Genomic DNA, 21638 nt, shown 5'->3' with positions numbered 1-21638 from the left:
CCTCCTCCCTTCAAATCCCCCCTCTCTACACCCTTAATTCCTCTCCCCCTCAAAAAAATAAGGGTGAAGCCGTGTCGTCGCGGGAAACCTCAACTAGTGTTAAATCCAATTAAAAGAGCCACACCGTAGAAAATATCGCACAAAACCTCACCCCGACACTACAAGACTACCCAATTCAATTTCATCATTTTGCACGGTGGTCGATTTTCGCCCAGTTGATACTTGCCAGTGTATGCCAGTCACCCCATCAATTACTGGGAGTGGAGATATCTACATTCTCGTAGAGTTCATTTTCTGAAAAAAAAGAAAAAATGATGGGAGACTTATCACTCTGATACTGAGTACATTCTCTGAGAGAGAAGGAATGATAGCTGAAAATGAAAGTGGAACTGAGATGGAGAGCTTGATAGTCAGGTCAGGGAGGAAACCTGTAGAGGTCCACACCTGCTGAGCTACTTTTTTAATCTGGATCAATGTATGAAATATCCTTATCATTCTGTAGCACTCACTACACCAGAGTAAGTTAACCCTTATTTGATACCGTTTTCGTAGGCATTGATTTGAGAATCAGAGTAAGTTAACCCTCTCTAAGACACCGTTTTCATAAATATTAACTTTGAAAAAATTATGAATTCGAAGTTTAATCTCCAAAGTTATTGAGCAGCCTTCATCACAGCCACATCAACTCTTTCAGTTACGTAGTCGTGAAAGTTTTCATTTTTTATGATTTACATATTTATGATTTATGTTAGTTAGAGATTTGATCTTAATACACTAAAGTAATTCAAGGGTAATATACTGGAGAAACCGATATAGCTCCATGAGGACTGTTATACTTATGACGTCATAAGTATAAGAGTTATGAACTCTTTTTATGCTGGTACTAGACCAAACGAGCGGACGCTTGTCTGAACAAAGATTAATGAAAATGTGGATAAAGCCAGTTTATTTATATGCTCTAAAGCGATGAGAAATAGCATTGAATTCATACACTTTTTAAAAGTTAATTCATCATGCCTCTCATATAATAAGAAGTTTTGGACTGCAGTCTGTTTCTTTGTCCTTAAGTTGATTGTAGATGATAAATAAATAAATAAATATGTCGGGTTTCTTGTATGTGTTTCATGATCCAGAATTCGTGCTCCAGCTCTATGCTATATTTTTATTTCTTGGAATCTACAGAACTCTCAGTAACAAATGCACCTCCAACAATATTACACTGTACTCTCAATAAAGGGAAAAGAGAGGATAAATAGTAAAACCCTTCAAATATATATTATTTACCGCTAATATAAAGCTCCTCCACCTCAAGGTTGAATTTAAGACCTGCAAAAAAACGCAAACCACAATACGGACGCCAAAATCTCATTAGAGATGACCTTTGCCCCGAATCTGTATAGCCTGGTGCGTCTGTTATAATCTCATTTTGACCCGAAAGCCAAGATGGATTATAACCGTCCCCCTACCTTCCCACTCTACTGTTCCCCCTCTATTCTTCCCCCTCCACCCTTCAAATCCCCCCTCTTTCCACCCTTAATTCCTCTCCCCCTCCAAAAAATAAGGGTGAAGCCGTGTCGTCGTGGGAAGCCTCAACTAGTGTTAAATCCAATTAAAAGAGCCACACCGTAGAAAATATCGCACAAAACCTCACCCCGGCACTACAAGACTACACAATTCAATTTCATCATTTTGCATGGTGGTCGATTTTCGCCCAGTTGATACTTGCCAGTGTATTCCAGTCACCCCATCAATTACTGGGAGTGGAGATATCTACATTCTCGTAGAGTTCATTTTCTGAAAAAAAGGAAAAATGATGGGAGACTTATCACTCTGATACTGAGTACATTCTCTGAGAGAGAAGGAATGATAACTGAGAATGAAAGTGGAACTGAGATGGAGAGCTTGATAAGTCAGTTCAGGGAGGAAACCTGTAGAGGTCCACACCTGCTGAGCTACTTTTTTAATCTGGATCAATGTATGAAATATCCGTATCATTCTGTTGCACTCACTACACCAGATTAAGTTAATCCTTATTTGATACCGTTTTCATAGGCATTGATTTGAGAATCAGAGTAAGTTAACCCTTATTTGATACCGTTTTCATAGGCATCTATTTAAGAATCAGAGTAAGTTATCCCTATCTAGGATACCGTTTTCATAGGAACTAACTTCAAAAATATATGAATTCGAAGTTTAATCCAAAGTTATTGAGCAGCCTTCATCACATACACATCAACTCTTTCTGTTACGTAGTCGTGAAAATTTTCATTTATGATTTATGTTAGTTGGAGATTCGATCTTAATACACTAAAGTAACTCAAGGGTAATATACTGGAGAAACCGATATAGCTCCATGAGGATTGTTATACTTATGACGTCATAAGTATAAGAGTTATGAACTCTTTTTATGCTGGTACTAGACCAAACGAGCGGACGCTTGTCTGAACAAAGATATATGAAAATATGGATAAAGCCAGTTTATTTATATGCTCTAAAGCGATAAGAAATAGCATTGAATTCATACACTTTTTAAGACTTAATATTCATTATGCCTCTCATATAATAAGAAGTTTTGGACTGTAGTCTGTTTCTTTGTCCTTAAAAGTTGATTGTAAATGATAAATAAATAAATATGTCGGGTTTCTTCTATGTGTTTCATGATCCAGAATTCGTGCTCCAGCTCTATGCTATATTTTTATTTATTAATTCATGTACAGATTTCACGTATTGATTCAGGCTGTAAAAACAGATAATTTTCAAGTTAAAATGTCAATGTCAAAGTAAAATTTAAAATTTAATTTTAATTTCAAGTTAAATTTTTATTTATTTACTTTAATATTGTTCTATTCTATGGTATAAGCATAGAATAAACAATCTTATATATAGGTTTTCAATGTATAGGTTTACTCTGGTATGAGCATGGATAAATTGAAATTGACGAATAGTAGTTCACTCAAACTGAATAGAAACCAAAAATAAGTATTTTCTTTGGTATAAGTTTACTCAAAACTGTAGATTCAGTATTGTGATCTTTCTTGCCTGAGTAGAATAATATCAGAAAGCTCGGAAAATCGTCTACCTCCTGAAAGCTTTAAACCCTGTGCCTAGAGGGAATTCGTGGAAAGATACCGGAGTTATGAACGGTATCGGCAGGGGATGTTTTCCTGGACAGGGTGGGGGTTGAAACGGTAACGACTCGGATTTTCATATTTCTGGAGCGGATAATTTTTTATAGTTATAGGTTATCGGTTCGTATTGTATTCTTGGTCTCTTTCTAGTGTCTGACTTTCTCTCTCGCGTCTGTGTCTGGGAATTGCAATTTTATATTTTCTGTGTGGAGCAGTACAGAGTGTACTTTATTCAAACTGAAAGAGTTCCAATCCATTAAAATGTGGGGCCATTGGTGTGGTGTGGTGGGGGGGGGGTTTAGGTTAGAGATCGGCCCTAAAATGAGAAGTACCTCTTCCGCTAACCTATTCCGCTCCAGGGCAATTGCTTTATGACAGACATTCCAGTAAAAAAGGTAGAGCAAGGATTTTCTCATTTCTTTTTCACGCATTTTATTTTTTCTCCCTTCCTCTCAGTTCCCTTCAATATTATTTGCCAGTTCTTGTTCTCGCCGTCATTCCAAAAGATAATTTTGAAGTCAAGAAATGAGATTGCGTTTCGCGATTCCACCCCCTTTTTTCATACTTTCGCAGCAGTTTAGGCGAATTGTTGAAATCAGGAAGCGTCGATCCAGTCCTGATTCTTTTTACTCTGTAGATTATGTGAAATGCTCCACGTCGTAATAATTTTAATAATCTTTTCCAATATCGGGGAGGAAAATGTCGGCAAGTGGATTGGATTTGATGATGACTGTTCAATCGATGATACAGAATTTAATAAGTTACAGAAAATAAATAACAAGAGTCGTTTTTCTGGGAAAGAACAGTGAATCGTTAGAGAGGACCTACTGGATTGAACTGCTATTTCGAACATAATATTTTCAAGAATTCAATCGTGCTCTTCTTTATTATTACAAATACCAGTGGAAAAATATAATCATTTAATCCAGTGGCTCTCAATCTTTTCACTTCGCGCCCCCCTGCATAATTCAGCTGTAAGCCGGGGCCCCCTACATGTATAAGCGTGTAACAACAAATTCTATACAAACAATTATAATTTATAATTTATAGTTGTTACTTTCGTTTCTCATAGCAATTAACAATAAAAGGAGCTTCAGTGTGAAGGATGAGCTTGTTTTTTTCACACAGAGTTTGTTGAAAAGAGGTGTCAGCTCTGATTACGCTACTCTAAGTTCCTGGGTCACATCCAGTCTTGATGTAAATTTACGTTTCATGGCAGCTAGAGAAGAAAACCCAGTTTCACACGAAAAAGTTGTCGCAAATGAAGTCAACATTTTCACCATTTTAGCCGCCATCTTGAATCGCATTTGATCGAAATTGTTCGTGTCGGATCCTTATAGTGAAAGGACCTTAAGTTCCAAATTTCAAGTCATTCCGTTAATTGGGAGATGAGGTATCGTGTACACAGACGCACATACACTCATACACACACACACACACACACACACACACAACACACACACACACACACACACACACACACACACACACACACACACACACACACACACACACACACACACACACACACACACACACACACACACACACATACAGACCAATACCAAAAAAACCAGTTTTTGGACTCAGGGGACCTTGAAACGTATAGAAATTTAGAAATTGGGGTACCTTAATTTTTTTCGGAAAGCAATACTTTCCTTACCTATGGTAATAGGGCAAGGAAAGTAAAAATTTAATTTCAATTTCAAGTTAATTTTTTATTTATCTACTTTAATATTGTTCTATTCTATGGTATAAGCATAGAATAAACAATCTTATATATAGGTTTTCAATGTATAGGTTTTCTCTGGTATGAGCATGGATAAATTGAAATTGAAGAATAGTAGTTCACTCAAACTGAATAGAAACCAAAAATAAGTATCTTCTTTGGTGTAAGTTTACTCAAAACTGTAGATTCAGTATTGTGATCTTTCTTGCCTGGGTAGAATAATATCAGAAAGCTCGGAAAATCGTCTACCTCCTGAAAGCTTTAAACCCAGTGCCTAGAGGGAATTCGTGGAAAGATACCGGAGTTATGAACGGTATCGGCAGGGGATGTTTTCCTGGACAGGGTGGGGGTTGAAACGGTAACGACTCGGATTTTCATATTTCTGGAGCGGATAATTTTTTATAGTTATAGGTTATCGGTTCGTATTGTATTCTTGGTCTCTTTCTAGTGTCTGACTTTCTCTCTCGCATCTGTGTCTGGGAATTGCAATTTTATATTTTCTGTGTAGAGCAGTACAGAGTGTACTTTATTCAAACTGAAAGAGTTCCAATCCATTAAAATGTGGGGCCATTGGTGTGGTGGTGGTGGGGGGGTTTAGGTTAGAGATCGGCCCTAAAATGAGAAGCACCTCTTCCGCTAACCTATTCCGCTCCAGGGCAATTGCTTTATGACAGACATTCCAGTAAAAAAGGTAGAGCAAGGATTTTCTCATTTCTTTTTCACGCATTTTATTTTTTCTCCCTTCCTCTCAGTTCCCCTCAATATTATTTGCCAGTTCTTGTTCTCGCCGTCATTCCAAAAGATAATTTTGAAGTCAAGAAATGAGATTGCATTTCGCGATTTCACCCCCTTTTTTCATACTTTCGCAGCAGTTTAGGCGAATTGTTGAAATCAGGAAGCGTCGATCCAGTCCTGATTCTTTTTTCTCTGTAGATTTTGTGAAATGCTCCACGTCGTAATAATTTTAATAATCTTTTCCAATATCGGGGAGGAAAATGTCGGCAAGTGGATTGGATTTGACGATGACTGTTCAATCGATGATACTGAATTTAATAAGTTACAGAAAATAAATAACAAGAGTCGTTTTTCTGGGAAAGAACAGTGAATCGTTAGAGAGGACCTACTGGATTGAACTGCTATTTCGAACATATTATTTTCAAGAATTCAATCGTGCTCTTCTTTAATATTACAAATACCAGTGGAAAAATATTTCTATCATTTAATCCAGTGGTTCTCAATCTTTTGACTTCGCGCCCCCCTGCATATTTTTTTCAATTTCAATTTTATTGATGTCATGCATTGTACAATAATACAATATTGACACAAGTCAAATACATAGTCACAATGGTAAATTACATTGTAAAAAATATTAAGATATTTAAATAACAAAAAATAATTCAATTCCAAGAAGACAAATCATTTTAAAAATTTCTCAATTTAAAAAATTCCAATATACTGTGAAAGGATTTTTCGATCAGCCAATCCTTCAACTTAATCTTCACCAAAACTTCAGAGTCAATCTCAGATATAATAGGTGGGATAGAGTTCAATATTTTCCTGCTCATGTGATCAGGACTACCTTGGAAAAAAGACATTCTATGAGCATCTAGTCTTAGAGCATTCCTAGACCTCGTGTTGTAACCGTGTATATCTGATCCTCTAGCCCAGGAAGCTCTATGTTTGAATCCATGTAGTGCAGCCTCGAGCGCATATTTCAGCTGTAAGCCGGGGCCCCCTACATGTAGAATCGTGTAACAACAAATTCTATACAAACAATTATAATTCATTTTAATTTATAATTTATAGTTGTTACTTTCGTTTCTCATAGCAATTACCAATAAAAGGAGCTTAAGTGTGAAGGATGAGCTTGTTTTTTTCACACAGAGTTTGTTGAAAAGAGGTGTCAGCTCTGATTACGCTACTCCAAGTTCCTAGGTCACATCCAGTCTTGATGTAAATTTACGTTTCATGGCAGCTAGAGAAGAAAACCCAGTTTCACACGAATAAGTTGTCGCAAATGAAGTCAATATCTTCAATGCCTTTTCACTCAAAAATGGGTGTTCCTTGTGCTCACCAATCCAGAAGGATGTGAGAGAATATTCTTCAAACTTAATTTCAAGCGCATGGTCACCTTGGAGATCAATGAGGTTTCCTTTTTCTATAATGTTGAGGGAGCACTCATTGATTGAGAATTTGAATGGGTTTTGAATCCATGCCAAACCATTCAAGTTCTCATTAAACTATTTCAAGTAGAAAATACACTTACAGCTGATGATGTGTGAGCACACACGAAAGCATGCTCCTGTAAAATATTAATGTTTATTTAATTAAAGTGGATTTTTGACAATGTTCTAAGTCTATTCAATTATTTCAAGTAGAGTTTTAAAAGTAGAAAGATTGCGTATAGTAATTATTTTAGAAGTAAATTTAAATAATTTTCCAACCAAGCTTTGCGCCCCCCCCCCCACTGAGCATTCATCGCGCGCCCCACACTTTGAGAACAACTGAAATCAATTGCTTATTACTTTCTGTGTTCTTGTAAAGGTAGGCCTAAAGTTGTAGTTGATATCCACATTGAATTAGACTGACTTGAAACCCATTTATTTATCAAAACAATTTGAGATACTAGTTTTGATTAAAAAGAACAATATGAAAACTTGTAGTACCCTTTTAAAAAAAAAAAAAAACTTATTAATTTGTAAAAAATTAGCCCATTTAAGTGAAGTGTTTTTAGTTTCGGTTATTACACCATTAAGAATCTTTAGTAAACTGGAAGGTTGAACATTGAGCAGAAGAATATATAGTGTGGTTGATGCCCCACGATTGGCCATGAGCTGTTGACCAATGAACGTTGAGCTCGACTGTCATTGGCCGAGACTAGACACGTGTATTATTCCAAATGTAGCCATGAGAATCGTTGCGTATTCTTCTATTATCACTGATCACTCTCAGGATATAGTATACTTTTGGCTATGCTAGTGACTTGTTTTTCTTGATTTCTTACTTTTTAATGGTTATCATGACCGTGTTTTTGATAATTGGGGTGTGTCTAGTCTCGGCTAATGACAGTAGAGCTCAACCTTCAACAGCTAATGGCCAATCAAACGGCTTGTTGGTCATCATCAGACTGTCAACAGTTTTGTTCAACAACAGGTCGAAACGATCGTCACTATACAAAAGTAAGTGCATTTTCACTTCAAAAGTTTTTTAAAATTCAAGTTTAATTTTAACAGTGAAAAAATGGCAATTTATTGCTGCTCAATGTTAAGGCTTTCATGGTGTAACAAGTGATGATTTATTATTTGAATAGGAAATATAGATTAATAAATCTTAAATGAAAAGATTATCAAGTATTATTATTATTAGCGTATGGCTTTGAATGGTGGGGAGACCCAAGTGTAGTTCCACCTCGCCGTATATAGTCCGAAGTTCCCTAATGGGAAACCGGAAAATAAGGTTATAGTGAGCAAAATACTTTGAATTTACACTTTTCACTTCGGAATAAAGTTCTTTTTGATGTTAAAAACTAGTAATTAATTTATTTATCAAGTAATTAAAACTCATGAGTTTCATGTGATTCGAAAAATGAAATAAAATTCCATCAAGGTATGAAATAAGCAAATTAAGATATCACATGCATCTTTGCCGTTCATTTGCAATAATAGACAATACAATTAATATAAAAGTCTAATTGTTTCAAAGGCTGACAGCATTCTAGATTTAGGTTTGTTGATTCAAATAAATAATGAAGTAATCTACTAGATATCCTTACATGGATTTTTTAAGATATCCTAGGATTCTAGTCAATAGGATTTGGGATTAGGATATTGGGATTTTCAAGTATCACATCCTAATATGATCACAGTCTTGAAATTTGAATTTTGATTTTTTGATAGGATTAATTTATGTAAGGATAGTGTAACTGTACTTGTGGGGTGGGGGGTGGTTCTGAAAGAGTGAGTATTCACAGCTCTAGAGTTACAGTACTCATTTTTTCTGATGAATTTGATTATGATCATTGTAATGAATTATTATTAAACGAAAATGCAAATCAAATGCTGTAATTCTCCCCGAAAACTTCGGCCACTGCAAATATTGACAACAGAGTAAACAGCTAGATGGAAATTCGATGAGCGCTACTATTCAAAAATTATTTGTCAGCCCGGGAATGATTTTTAATTTTTTTCCCGAGCTGACAAATAATTTTAGAATAGTAGCGCTCATCGAATTTCCATCTAGCTGTTTACCCTGTTGTTAATATTTGCAGTAGCAGAAGTCTTCGGGGTGATTTACAGCATTTAATTTGGATCTTCGTTTAATAATAATTATTCATTTTATTTGGATTTTCGATTAATAATAATTAATTACAATGATCATAAACAAATTCATCAGAAAACAGGAATACTGTAACTCTAGAGCTGTGAATATTCACTCTTTCAGACCCCCCCCCACAAGTATACTTACACTATCCTTACATAAATTAATCCTATCAAATCAAAATTCAAATTTCAAGACTGTGATCATATTAGGATGTGATACTTGGAAATCCCAATATCCTAATCTCAATCCTATAGACTAGAATCCTCGGATATCTTGAAAAATCCATTTTAAAGAATAACTGATCCTGATAATGCTGATAAGGATTTATGTAAAAGGGTAGAGATGTATTCATGAATGGAATGAATGTTTATATATTATATGGGAATGTCATTTTTTTTTAAATATGACGTCCAGTTATGAATATAAGACAAGATATGGAACATAACTTATGGAACATAACCAGGACAGTTATGGAATATAAGACAAGTCAGGTCTCATTTGGATTTGTTGATGTGTTATGTATTAACAAGTCAGGTCTCATATATATGGATGTATTTACGCGTGGATGTATTTACATATATCGATGTATTTAATTCTTGAAGAATTTCACCAGATATGAATAGGAGTTTACAGTATTTCAGTTTTCTGACATCAAAGACGAATTTGATATAATCACGGTGACTATCAGTATCAGATACAGTACAGTGTTGTAGACGTCACTACTATCACAGTAGGGAAGAGTTCGTTGTCTTTATCAGTCGAGCGCTCTCTCTTTGAGCTCTCTCGCGCATGCGCAGAAGCCGTGAAAGTGTTGCCTCTCAGACGTGTTTCGGCCAGTTTGCGGTGACTCTTGGTTGCGTACGGTTGTTGTCGTGTTGCCAGTGAAATTACGTCACGTGTCCTTTTCGTGCTAGTGTTGTGTCGAATTTTTTCGGTTAAATTCTGTTTTCTAAACAGAAAAGTGTCCTGTAGATTGTTTATATCCTGCAAGGAAACATTTTAGTCCATCTGTTCCGTGAGGATATATTACCAATCGTCGCTTTCTAAACTGTGAGTTTGGAACATTTTTTTATTTTTGTAAATTTATAAGAGTTACTTTAAAAAAATAGAATATGGATTGTGGAGTTTATTTATTTTAGAATGTGTGTGGTCTGATAGGTGTTCAATTTAATGTAAATTATTAATTCTCTATCTCAAATGAAATAAAACAGCATCCAGATGTTAGAAATATGAAACCAAAGACCACCCTTCTATTGAAGGGAAAAACTCACGATACTAAATTTCTCGGGAATATTATTGGTTTACGTAATTCTTTGGAGATTTCCTTATACATTGGAAATAATTACATGACAGAAATCAACTATAATTTTTTTTAAACAAATTTCAATCAATAAAGTACGTGTACAAGACTTGGTGATGAACATACTAGTCTTGGGAAAATAATGTATTTCAGGATATGGAAATTCAATTATCACCCTAATTTACATGAATATCATAGTGCGATGAGCTAGTCTCAACAGGTTTAGCTACCGGTGCGGTTTGTTAAACGCAAACTGATTCTTGAAAAAGGTCTAGCTAAATTTATCAACAAAAAACCCAACTTTCAGTGAGCTTTATCATCAAGATTTAAAAATGTTGTAGAATTTATAGTTTCTAAAAGGAGTGTAAAGATAGGTTTTTATAATTTTCAAACGTGTGGTGATGATGGAATACGGCACTTTTCTCCTTTAGGCCAATCAATATTTAAAGCTTTATTAGACTATCAGTTTTCGAAATGAATAACTCTATCAGATTTTCCATACTTCCTATTTCCTAATATGAATGGTTCATACCATGATATAGAATGAGAAACGGAATCTAGTTCTCCTATATAATACAATAAACATAATAATAAATAAATCTTTCATTTCATCCTCACATTCACGTGATTCTTGATTCTAAAATCACATAATCCTGAAGTATTTTTTAAAAAATCTGTACTAATTTGATTATTCCATTGAAAGTAATTAAGTCAATTAAATACTCATGAAGAAGAAGCTTGAATAACTTATTCAAACATCTATATAGAACATACAGTATTATCAATCTTGTGATCTTTAGTAGAATAATGTTTTGTAATTCATCCCTCGAAAATCATTATAATAATAATTAATAAATAATAATAAATAAAGGCTTTTATTGAACGAAATTTCATTACATTTTAGAAAATAATCAAGTAAATGTTAATACATTTTTATTGTCAGCATTTTCTCCTTGGCTGAGTGCCGTCAGGAGGTCGAAAATCATTATAATTCTAAGCAATTTAATTGTCACATAAAAGATAACAATTGAATAAACTCTATTATTTTAATCTTATAATATTACAGAAAGGAACTTAACGAACTTGATGTAAATCAAGTTTTTTTATTATTTTGTTATTAAGTTATTTTTTTATTTATTATTATTTTATTGGTTTTTTATTATTTTGCGGCTCATGAGACAAGACGTATGGAAAAAAACAAAATTTAATCTATCAAAAAATATTGATTTTATAATAATTATGATAATTGTGATTGTCAATGAAATGAATGAATAAAATGAAATGAATATCGTACCGTAAGATACTGTAGGCTACTATATTTTTCCAATCTCATTACAACGCCGTACTTACAGTAGTATTTATGAAGTCAAATAATTATATTATCAAATAAGCTGTTCTTTAACCGGTAAATTTCCACAAATCTCTCATCCTTGGTAGAGAGTAGTCCTTTTAGAGAGAGAGAGTCCTTTTGGTAGAGAGTTAGTGGGGAGGATATTTTTAATATTCTTTCCGAAGAATGGACATTGATATGTCCAAAGCTCCGCCAATTTATGTAGATGCATAACAATATAATTATCTATAGTTATTATATTACAAATTACTTTTCATATCATATACAGTTCAATAATTATTTTCTTAGTCTATATTATGTAAATTCATCTATAATTTTGCTGTATTGTAAGCTATTGTATATAGTTTATAAGCCAGTATATATTGTAATCTACATAAATAAAGTACTCAATCAATCAATCCTTGGAGCCAAGTCCCCTGAAGTCCGGACTGAAGAGTCCTGGCTTTAAGACCGATCGAAACGTGTATGGTAGGCCTAAAAATTGTGACAAGCTAGTAAAATCAAATCAGCGGTTTTTAACAGTACATTTTCATAAATCACACATCCTTTGAACCAAGTCCCCTAAAATGTTTACTTAACAATTTGTGACCAGTCACTTCCCCTTTTGCAGTGGTGTTAGTTTGCACATAGTACAATCTACTGTAATCAAATAACATAATTCTCATCCAACCCCTACACTAGAACCCTTCTAGTGTCTACACTAGGATTCTCTATATTTTGCATCACATATTCTCTCCGCATATATACTCCAGCATACAGCATCCCCTGTTTATATATAGTCTCGCCTACAACCAATCGTTACTAATCAGTTTAACAAATAATTGCATGAAAGCATCATCTCTTCCTCCTCTCCTCATTCTCCCATCGCTCCTCCTCCTCCTCCTCCTCCTCCTCCTCCTCCTCCTCGTCCTCCTCCTCCTCCTCCACCTCCTCCTCCTCCTCCACCACACAACCATGCCCTGTTAACTGATTGTGGAAATCTGTGTGACAAAATTTTGACGCGGCCGCGCGATAATTCGCTCTACGCCAGGGATTCGAATTGATCGAACATGGCCAAAAATTCAATTAATATCGTTTAATACAGCAAATACCGGTCGGGTTTGAGTGGAAACTGGAAAGGTGCACCGCTCTCCGATTTTCGTACGAAATCTATTTAGGCCTAAATACATTTCGCCGGCTATTCTGAATAATGGATAACGGTTTGTTAACAATTTCAATCAAACTGGGCTGCAGAATTAATTTTGGGATCGAGTTTTCGTGGAGGAAGATTGAACACAGTTATTTAATTCCATTTTTATTTGAAACTGGTAACGACTCTTGAGAGACAATAATTGTGATAAAAATTGATTTATTAACGTTTGATTTGTTGCGTTGTTAAAATTGAATTCATTTTTATTCAGTTTTTGTGCAGAGTTTAGAATTTACATTCTCCACTCTCTGTTTTTGTGTTCAGTTTCATTGATAATTTGTTGCAAATCACTCATCATTCTAGTGACTCCAATATTGTGTCTCCTAATCAATCAATATTTAAACATTTTAATCGAACGTGAATTTCAATGAATTGAAGAATATAAATGATTATTCACTTATTTTAAATGCTTCTTGAATAGGTTTTCCGAAGCGAGAACTTGGAAAACTTCAGTAAATTAATATTCAAATCAAATGAATTCATTTGCCAGAATGTTACATACAAAAATGAGAGTTACAGTACAATAATATATAAAGGAAACCTCCTACAAGACTTCAGGTCTGTGTGAGGTTTGTTTTTATATTGAACTCTTCTCATTTATAGAAAGGCTGTGCAAAGGCTAAAAATAAACTTTCTACTCGTGACATTTTTCCAAGTTTTTCGATTTGTATATCATCAAGCTATCAAAATGAAAACGTTTTCTCAGGAAAACATTTTTTTTCGATCATTACTTTTTGAGATATGAGCGCCTGAAGTTTGAATTTTTGGGATAGAACATTTCAAATTCTGTAATAGATAAATCCATGAGTTTCAGAGGATATATTGCTCATGGTATTGTTGATCTAGTGGAACAAAAATTTTCTGAAAATATCAATTCTTAAGATGTTATTCAATTTACTAAAAATAACCAAAAATAACTTTTAGTTGAGTTATTTTTGGTTATTTTTAGTAAATTAAATAACTTTTTCAAAAATTGATATTTTCAAAAAATACATCCTCTAAAATTTGATCATTATCTCTTACCGAATTTGAAATTCTGTCCCAAAAATTCAAACTACAGGCGCTCATATCTCAAAAAGTAATGATCGGAAAAAAATGTTTTCCTGAGAAAACTTTTTCATTTTGATAGCTTGATGATATACAAATCGAAAAACTTGGAAAAATGTCATGAGTAGAAAGTTTATTTTTAGCCTTTGCACAGCCTTACATAGTATCTTTACGCATAATCTTGCACTGTCACCAAACATGTAATAATAGAATCATCGTGAATTTACAGTATTTGCAAGTTCATAGAAACTTTGATATTTTCTCATATATTAAGATAAGTCTTTTACAAAATCGCACTCTACCGCATCATAAAAACTTGAATTAGCCCTACTCAAAATCAGGCGATACCTTCTTCCACCTAGAAAGATACTAAACTTACAGGCATATTCATTTGAAACATGGAAACCCTGGGTTGATAATATGTCAAAAATTCAGAAATTTGGAGAACATTTTAATTATTGTTACATGTATTGTTTTTACAACTTTTGAAAGTTATATATTACAAGCTTCTCCTTAACTTTTGTCAACTTTCACAAAATTCCTGATTCGGAATTTGTAAATTAGGTTAGGTTCATAGAATGCATGTAGTAACTTCAGCACAAGAAGGTAATGTTTTCTATTTCTCAATTATTCTTTTCTTGATTATTTTTTCTTCTATCTCTATTCACCTCCATTTTTCTTACCGTACTCCACAGGTGCTCAACATTCTTATAGTAACATGTGATAATAACTCTTACTTGAGTTCCTCTATTTGTATTTTGTATTAGATAATTATTGCTAAACCTGAAACCATCCACTTTCAATTAGAGAAGCGAATCGAGATCGTTTGTGGAATGAGTTGGCGGATATCAAATCCCAAGGTCACTCACATTCTCTGCATCTTTTGTTTGGCCTTGAAAGTTCAACTGTGGAATCCCGTTCTACTACTGGCTCTGTCTCTGTCTAAATGAGGGACCATCTTGCTTTTTTACTTTTATTTCCTACTCACATGCTGTTCTCTGTCATTCTCTCCTCTATAGGCATAGAGTAAAGAATATACTAATACACTAAGAATAGTGTAAATAATACACTAATACTTACACTAATGCTTACACTAATACACTGAGAATAGTGTAAAGAATACACTAATACTTACCCTAATACACAATACTTCTTTGTATTCTTAACTAGTAGTTCTGTGAACAGTAGACCTCACGCAGTATTCTCATCCACAAGTACCTGATTGAAACTATAGACCTTATGGAAATACAGCTATAGACTGGCTTCTCCACACATCTGTGTAATCACTTGTCAGCTGATTCATGATGAATAATTCTATAGTCTGATTTTTACTCTAATATTGGCGTATGAAGGAGGCTCCTTTTTCCTTTATATTATCCTTGAAATGCAAAATTTCCAAAAACCTTGTATACGTCGACGCGCAATTAAAAAAGGAACATACCTGTCAAATTTCATGAAAATCTATTACCGCGTTACGCCGTAAATGCGCAACATATAAACAGAAATGCCAAACCGTCATTTAATTATTGTGTATATTTAATTATCATTGTAATTATTGTGTTATGGAAGCAATTTTTGGAGAAATCCTATTTGCATCCATCTATTCTATAATATAAAAAGGAAAGAATTGGCTTATACACACGTACGGGATAGGAAAATTATGTTTGACGCATCATCACGTTTGAACTACTGGACAGATTAACTTGAAATTGATTCTATATGATTGATTGCATATTGATTCTTAATTTACCGAGGATGGTTATAGGCCGATTTAAAATTCTCTAAGGTTTCAATAGGTCAAGTTTTCACTCTGCCTAACTCACAATTGGACCCTTGCGGAGAACGGGTTACCTGCTAGTCTTAAATAAAAAAAATATTGATCTCTGCTATAGGCTACTTCTATTTCCTTCTTACATGTTGTTCCCTGTCATTTACATTCTCTTCTCTATTAATAGGGATAGGGTGAAGAATACTAGCATAGCCACCTCTAATACAAAGCCCCAGCCTACGATATTGCAACGTCGCAGTGTAGGCCTAGGATCTAATACATGATTGGTGAAAAAGATTTTAAAAAATACCAGCTGATCTTTTTCACCAATCATGTATTAGATCCTAGGCCTACACTGCGACGTTGCAATATCGTAGGCCGGGGCTTTGTATTAGAGGTGGCTAAGATACTAGTGATACACTCTTGATCTCTGCTATAGGCCACCTATAGTGAGATTCACGATATAGTTAGCAACTGATTGAAGTTCGTTTGCTGTCTTTGTCTGATATTAGACAAAGCAGATAACTCTATCTTTTCCCAATCCCGCACCGTTGTAAAATTGTTTATATGATATGAAGAAATAATATAATGAGGTACCTACCAGAATATTCAATATTAATTATAGAAATTTATTATCAAATTAATCATAAAAATATTTATTTTCTCTATGAATAGCTTCTTCTCGAGAAGGAGAAAAGAGGGAATGTGAAAAAGCTAGGAGAAGAATAACAAGGAAGAAGATTGAAGAAGAATAGGTATAAGGTGAAGAGGAAGAAGAAATAGGAGACAGTAGAAGAGGCTGGAGGCAAGAGAAGACTACTGTTCACAGAACTACTAGTTTATGGCTTTTATCGGCATAGAGATCCTTCTGGATGTCGTATTACTCAATGTCATTTCCTATTGAAACTCAAGTTTATAGGTTATATATTGATTGGGTTCTTCAAGTTTCCTCACATAAATATAATAAAAATAATATTAAATAATATACGTTATATGTTTTTGCTTACGGTAGTGATTTTTCCCCCGAAAAATGTTCATTAAAATTCAAGTCTAGTACTCGTTCTCCGCTCAGTGAGTTCATAATACACTCCAGTGAACCAAACTTACAATTCTACATCCAACTCTACCTCCACATATACACAGAAGTCATTACAGTTCTGCATGTGTTAGTAATAAATAATAATAACAGCACTCGTATTAAGTCAGTTCATTGTCTCACCCTAGGGCTCGGTGCCGGCTGCCGGCAACTCTACAAAAACAAACCATAAAATTCGCATACACCCTCAGCCAGTTCTCAACCCTTAGCCCAAGCATCCGCGTCCATTCTATGTAACAATAAAAGAAATGATCGCAGTAAAAGTGTCTACATTCGAAATGAAATAAGACTGGCAACGTTATGAGGCAATGAAATCGCCTTGAATTCAGCCAGCAAAGCCATCACCATGTCATGAGCTCAATAATTTCAAGTACGCTACTCCCAGTTATTGAATTTTACCCACTGGTTATTTGTGCAATATCCACTCTTATTATAGTTTCCTACTACAGATGCTTTTTCAAGTTTTATTGTGATGTATATTAATTTGTGTTTTATGAAGATCTGGCAGTTCACTCATATAAAATTGTACAATAGTATTTTCACTCTTACTATAGTTAGATGCTTGCCCAAGTTTTTGTGCATATTTTCGTTTGTTTTATGAGGCGCTGGCAGTTCTCCTCTATAAAATTCTGTCCCGAATTTTATTGTTTTAATAAATTATTCCAAACTACCCCCGAATCAAGGCATTTATAGAGCAGTTTGAATGAGAACGGATATTATTTCTGTTGGTAATGACGCTAACTAGGGAAAATGTGGGATTTTTTGCTTTGATATGGAGATAGATTTGTAGAATTCTTTTGTACTAATCTTGTGTTTTTATTGGATACTTATGCTCCGATTTGTTACAGGGAAAATCGTGGAGAAATCGTATTATTTCTGATGGTAATGACGCTAACTAGGGAAAATGTGGGATTTTTTGCTTTGATATGGAGATAGATTTGTACTAATCTTGTGTTTTTATTGGATACTTATGCTCCGATTTGTTACAGGGAAAATCGTGGAGAAATCGTATTATTTCTGATGGTAATGACGCTAACTAGGGAAAATGTGGGATTTTTTTGTTTTGATATGGAGATAGATTTGTAGAATTCTTGTGTTTTTATTGGATATACTTAGGCTCCGATTTGTTACAGGGTAAAATCGTGGAGAAATCAAATTATTTCTGATGGTAATGACGCTAACTAGGGAAAATGTGGGATTTTTTGTTTTGATATGGAGATAGGTTTGTAGAATTCTTGTGTTTTTATTGGATACTTAGGCTCCGATTTGTTACAGGGTAAAAGGTTATAAGTTATGCTATACTTAATTATGCTATATCTCTTCGTATGCTATCTTTTCTCTGTGGTAGAATATTCTGTGAAATGCTATAGATGTCTTCCAAACGATTGTTTTGTGAATTAGTGTGCATAGTAAGTTACATAAAACTTGTACTACGGTTGACCTACATCTCAAAATTCATGTAATTTGTTTTTATTTTCAATGCTAAAATAAAAATAAACTAGTGAGCCCCCTGGCTGGAGAACTCACTAAGGCCTATCGTACTGATTTTCAATCCCGTAAATTAAAATTCATTTATTTGCCATAAAATAATACAGATTGATAAAATAAAATCGTGGAGAAATCATATTATTTCTGATGGTAATGACGCTAACTAGGGGAAATGTGAGATTTTTTGTTTTGATATGAAGATAGATTTGTAGAATTCTTGTGTTTTTATTGGATATACTTTTACCATATTCTAACTTACAAAATGGCACTACCGGCAAAGAAAACTGGTGCGCCGGCAGTGAGTAACTTGTAATTATATGTGAATCAATAGAACCATAGAGAAACAATAGCATAAGTAGATATCCCATGGTATAGGGCGTTTATGTCGCAACTTTCACTGTTATCTCCAGCTGATAGTCCACGTAGTTCTTTCCTGTGAAACTTTATGACACTGGTAGTCTCTCATATTGTGCCGTTCATACACTCTTACCCGGTCAAAACAGTAGAAATCGACAATAATCGGCTTGAGATAACAGTAAAAGTTGCGACATAAACGCCATATACCATGGGATATCTACTTACGCTATTGTTTCTCTATGATAGAACTTTATTGGCTCTCTGTATGAGTAATGGGTCGATTCTTGAGAAATTATACTAAAAAGTATCCTTCCCATCAATTCTCTAGGTCTACGTGAAGAAATACAGCAATAGACTGGCTTCTCCACACATATGTGTAATCACTTGTCAGCTGATTTATGATGAATAATTCTACAGCCTGTTTTTTACTCTATTGGCGTATGAAGGAGGCTCCTTTTTCCTTTTATATTATCCTTGAAATGCAAAATTTCCAAAAACCTTGTATATACGTCGACGGGCAATTGAAAAAGGAACATACCTGTCAAATTTCATGAAAATCTATTACCGCGTTTCGCCGTAAATGCGCAACATATAAACATTTAAACATTAAGAGAAATGCCAAACCGTCGACTTGAATCTTAAGGTACGTACATACGCTCCGCGAACAAGAGCAATTCACTTTTAATCAGCTGATGCCAAGCTTTTTATATCTGTATCTTACTGTTTCTGTAAAAATACAGATATAGTCAGCTGATTAAAAGTAAATTGGTCATGTTCGCGGCGCGTATATCTGTACGCACATTTAGACCTCACTTCGCTCGGTCAACAAGCATAATATAATCACATAAGAAATTGGATTTCAAATCTGCTAAATCACCAATCAAATGAGAAATGTCGTATTTATTGGTTAATTACCCATTCAGTATGATTGTTTGATTTTTCTTCCTGGTGATTCTTGGAAAGTATAGGAAATCAGTGTAGAATAAATTCAAATTTTTGAATCACCTCTGTTATCATGCACACAAAATTTGATCCCAAATTTACAAAATGACTTCATCAGGAACCTGATCCTCAATATCTGATTACCCATTGTGCAGAATCAATACAAAATTTGCGTAAGACATTGGCGATTATGATGGAAACTGAATGTGTTTCTTACCGGAACCCACAAACTGAATGAAAACTTTCTTATCGAAGACCTCTTTCTGAATTCTGATCGATTTGTCGGTAGGAATTTTCGTGTTTACGATCGCTTGCGTGTGAGCGTGCGTGCGTTGCTCCTCGGACCTGTACATGTTGATGTCGATTGCATAATCGAATTTTGGCAGCCAAAGTAAAAGGTTCTGCGTGGAAATGTCCGTCAGCAGCTGTTTTGACATGAGAAACGACACGGTCTCCCATAAGAATCCAGCTTAAATCGTTGGATTGGTGTCGATTCTACGGATACTGGAGTGTAGTTATGTATGCAGGCGGCTCGCGCTTCGATTCCTCCGTCTAAATGCCACTTTCCGACTCAAGACTTCCTCTTCTTCCGTCCTTTTTCCTTCTTCCTCCATCTTTTTCACATTTGCTCACATTTTTTCCGCCTCCCATGAATTCCAACATGTTTCTCATACTCTGCAACTTCAAGCCTCATCTGCTTATCCTAAAAAATTATAATAAGAAATTTTTAGTACCCTTTAAAATTAATAAAATAATAAACAAGAATACAAATTGTATTAAAATTTTGTTAATTTTAAAGGGTACTATAATTCTTTTTTATAAATACAAGAAAGTAGCCCTGAGTTCATACATCCTAAAAAAATTATTTAGCTTCAATTCTCATCTACCAAATATTCTCGTGAAAATGGTGATTATATTAATATCAAAATTAAAAAGTTTTAGTTTAGTCATTAGTTTTGAAGTGTAAATTGGACTTTTTTAAAGTGAAAAGTGGAATCTAACCTCATTCTTTTTTGAAACTTTTATTTGTAAAAATTCGGGAGAAGACAGTTTTGTGCTATGCCTGTTGTCTTCTCCCAATCATATTTCAATTATGATTTGTGATTGTGAATAAAATGAACACGAGGTGTATATTACAGTTTTCTTAGCTCCTCATTTAAAAAAAATCCAATGTGGTACACTCACACAACTTTCCTTGCTCATTGAACTGTAAGCCTCATTCTTAAACGAGAATAATTTAGGGGAATAACACAATGACGATTGGCGGCTACATATTTAAAACTACGATCATACTATTGTATAATAGTATGTTCTTCCCTACATAACTACAGAACACAAACACGATATTAAACGTTTTTCCTCCCTTAGCACTTCATATTGTGGAGATAAAAACCAGGATAACTGAAGCAGTAGCTACAGTCCGAGAAGACATCTTGGGTTGAATTTGACTATCGTCTAGATGTCGTCTGTACCTCAAAAGGAGGGCACATAGAACACTTATAAATCATCATTAACTCGATACTTCTGTTCGATGTAGAATTGGTTTGTGCGCACCATTTCTTAAAACAAATATAACTGTTTAAAATTGGGGCATTCTTTTTGAAACACTCAGTATATTATAGCTTTTGCAGAAATTGAGCTATATATATGAGAAGAGAGACAACCTGATTGCGTGGGGAGATATATGTCACCATCGCAAGTCAGACGACACGATAAATTATCAAAATTTATAAAGTGTCACTGCTCTTTGCTCTCCAAGGTAGTAAATTAACCTGATCTGAAACTTCATTAAAAGCATGTCAAACAAGGTCCTTTTAACGCCTTTTAACTTCCTATTCTCGACGGATATCTTTCGTTAAAAATTCTTGTCGGAAAAGCATGTGGGGACGCATACACACACACACACACACACACACACACACA

At 34.5% G+C, this 21638-nt stretch overlaps 1 protein-coding gene across 2 annotated transcripts in view; it reads left to right on the top strand.

Annotated features, from left to right (window-relative positions):
* The first annotated feature begins 10002 nt into the window (after nucleotides 1-10002).
* The window catches only part of LOC111063241 (brain-specific angiogenesis inhibitor 1-associated protein 2), a 552780-nt gene continuing 541144 nt past the window's right edge, over nucleotides 10003-21638 (top strand). The window contains exon 1 of one of the 2 annotated variants that reach the window (XM_039433822.1): nucleotides 10003-10227. The gene's annotated coding sequence lies outside the window, so the exon portion shown is untranslated. The remainder of the gene's footprint in view (nucleotides 10228-21638) is intronic. The other variant, XM_039433823.1, reaches the window with a different exon arrangement.

Source organism: Nilaparvata lugens, chromosome 8 (genome assembly GCF_014356525.2).
Source record: "Nilaparvata lugens isolate BPH chromosome 8, ASM1435652v1, whole genome shotgun sequence".
NCBI classification, from domain to species: Eukaryota; Metazoa; Arthropoda; class Insecta; order Hemiptera; family Delphacidae; genus Nilaparvata; species Nilaparvata lugens.
Note: the sequence above shows the minus strand (reverse complement) of the source record. Positions and strands in the feature narration are given on the sequence as shown.